This window comes from Salvia splendens, unplaced genomic scaffold (genome assembly GCF_004379255.2).
Source record: "Salvia splendens isolate huo1 unplaced genomic scaffold, SspV2 ctg393, whole genome shotgun sequence".
Classification (NCBI taxonomy): domain Eukaryota; kingdom Viridiplantae; phylum Streptophyta; class Magnoliopsida; order Lamiales; family Lamiaceae; genus Salvia; species Salvia splendens.
In genome coordinates this window covers 43858-46631 of record NW_024599041.1, presented here as the reverse complement: position 1 = coordinate 46631, position 2774 = coordinate 43858, and the positions used below count along the sequence as shown (strand labels likewise).

Below are 2774 nucleotides of genomic sequence, written 5' to 3'. Positions count from 1 at the left end.
TGTGCTAGTTATGTACAATGGCAGAATATTTTTATATATAATACCTAATATACTCGGAGAATTGCTTGTCTTGTTAACATATTGGTTTAGCAAGTTGCTAATTTTTCTATCGGTTTGCTAATTTTTATATTTGGGATGAAGTAAGCATGTCTATAATTATCATGTTAGCTGCAAGCTATTCAGTTTAAGCCTGTGTATATTTGATAATTTTTTATATTTGCAGATGAAGTAGCCGGGATGAAATGCTTGTCTTCTTCCTTTGTTCCATGCTGTAGCTTTGTTTCTAATAATTTTTTTTATCAACTTTATTTGCCTATTTCGGTTTGGTGCTATGTTTAAGTTAAATGTGAAAAGAAAAGAAAGAGAGTGGATAGAGGGAATGAAATGAGGAAGTTGGCTATAAGAATAAAAGTGATTCAAACAAAGAAAGAAGATAAAGAGCTGTTGGAGCAGACGAAATCAGCCACCTCAAGAGTTGTTGCAAGGGACAAAGGGAGTTGATAATGAGGCTGACACAGTTCTAAAGATGCAGGGGAAGAAGAGAAAACTGCCCAATCTTGGACATGCCTGAGATCCTATGGCATGCAAAGCTGAGCTGACCAGCACACAAGGTGACCCCTTTCTATTCTTGTATTCTTCTGTTTCTCTGTTGGTCAGTGTTTTGAGTCTTCTTCAACAGTAAGCCCCAACTTGGAGAGTATGGCCTTAGTGGGCGAAGGGGTTGCTCATTTGTGTCTTGCCGTTTGTGTTTTTATGTGTTTGTTTTATTAGCTAGTCGAGCATGTCCTAATTATTAATTTTGCTTTTTTTATGAGTTCGGTTTTTAACTACATGACCCCTGTTAAGTGATTAAGAATGATGGAATAATGAGTTTTGAGTTGGATTAATGCCATATTGGAGCCTTGATGTAAAACACACACTAATTTTTTCTGAGTGACTTTAATTTGCATGTATTCTTCATATAGTATGGTCAATATGCAATAGGGATAGAGGGCAACTAAGATACCCCATGTTTGAGCCTTGTTTCCTTTGAATATCCACCAAACACACGTTATCCCAGTGAGCCATTTTGAAGCTTCATACATATTCGTGCCCTGTCTCTTTCTTAGCTCTCTAACAATCTTGAGACTGTTCTCTTGAGGTAGCACTCCAACACCATCCTTTAGGAGTCATATAGTCTTAGTGCGAAAAGCTATGGCTCGTTTAACACGATAATCCCTAATTTGAATGATTTTGTTGTTTAGGGATTGAGTTCGAACTATGTGAATTTTCATAGGGAGTCTTCTGCTGTTCAAGACTAAAAACTATAATGACTACTTCTGTCTAAGCTTATTTATTATGAATATGTTCTTATTAGCTTCCGCTCTTCTTTGTGTTTTACATGGTAGCCATACCATCGTGTACATCTTTGTTCTAAAACAAATTGTTGGCATCCAGAAAATTGCTTGGGGAGTCAAACAATGACCACAAAGGAAACATATGCAAGGAATAATTTGAGAAACGTTGGCCTTCAGTTTAATCGCCTACCTCTATCTGACTGCTAAAAGGTATGTAAATCATATTTGCTGTTTATTTAATTTTTTTACGATAATGTGTGGTCTGCTTCGACATTAATAGATGCAATGGCAATGAGAATAGATTCTTTACATTCTGAAATTATCTAGCTACTCTCCTCCTGATGGTTACTGATATTCTTTGATCTCTCGTCTAGAATTTTCTATTTTAATGCCAAATGAAAATGAAGACTGTGAGTTTATAACAGGTTTATGAGAAATCATTATTGTGATGGTCCATCAGGTTTTGTGAAGTTTTAGGAGCAAGATCTAATTCTTATGATGTCAACCAGGAGAGGTCACCAAATCTCTTGACACCTGAATAGGTTCATGATTTCGAAGATCAGTAATTCCTTGCATATGCATGTTTTAACAGCTTGGTTTGATTGCTAAACCATCATACTTATGACTTGTTTATTTTCCCTCGTATTTAGGCAATTGACACAAGAGATGCATTGGCAATGTTTAAGCTTGTTCTAATTGGCCTGTGGAGCAGATAAACTTGTCACTTTCCTAGGGGAAGATAATATGGGGCGTTCAGTAAGCATCCTTTATATGGGTTTGAGTCACTTAAGGTATACAATTATTGATATTTTCCACTACATATATATATATATATACTATGGTGCCAATTTGTCCTCCTTAGTTTATCTTACTGGGAGTCTTTGATTGCTTTTTTGCACCAGAAGAATAATTTATAGTTTGATTTGTTTTGCATCAGCTGTGCTGACCAGCGGCTCGAGCACCATTTCAATCAACATTTCGTCAAATATGAGCAAGAAGTAAGCATCACACATAAAAGGCATTTCAAGTTATTTCCTTCGGTCTTTCCTTCACAAAACAGAGCCTGCAAGGATTAAAAATTGTGAATCCATAAGTAAATTCTTTTCCTTAATTATCTGAATGTGTAATACATAATCAACTTAATGCTAACTGATTTAGATTTCTTTATTCTACAATTATATTCGCATGCTTGAATTCCATCTTGATGCTGTTTTTTCATGGCAGAGTTTTGGTAACATTGGATTCTTTATGTACAGTTTATGGATTTGGTGCTGGTTGCATTACATGAGATTAGGGGGGGGGGGGGGGGTTTATCTAAGACAAGTTAGAGCTATATCTATTTTCTTACCAGCGAGCTTTCCTATATTACGTTGGAATGCAACTTTTCCACTGTTCGAATTCTTGTTGGAGCAGACGAAATCAGCCACGTCAAGAGTT

The 2774-nt window shown here is 36.1% G+C and overlaps 2 long non-coding RNA genes across 2 annotated transcripts; both read left to right on the top strand.

Annotated features, from left to right (window-relative positions):
* The first annotated feature begins 1438 nt into the window (after positions 1-1438).
* LOC121790035 lies at positions 1439-2034 on the top strand. The gene is made up of 3 exons (XR_006048182.1): positions 1439-1547; positions 1798-1879; positions 1988-2034. It is a non-coding gene; the product is annotated as an uncharacterized LOC121790035 (long non-coding RNA).
* A 17-nt stretch (positions 2035-2051) lies between these two features.
* On the top strand, positions 2052-2774 carry LOC121790034. The gene is made up of 3 exons (XR_006048181.1): positions 2052-2128; positions 2275-2430; positions 2751-2774. It is a non-coding gene; the product is annotated as an uncharacterized LOC121790034 (long non-coding RNA).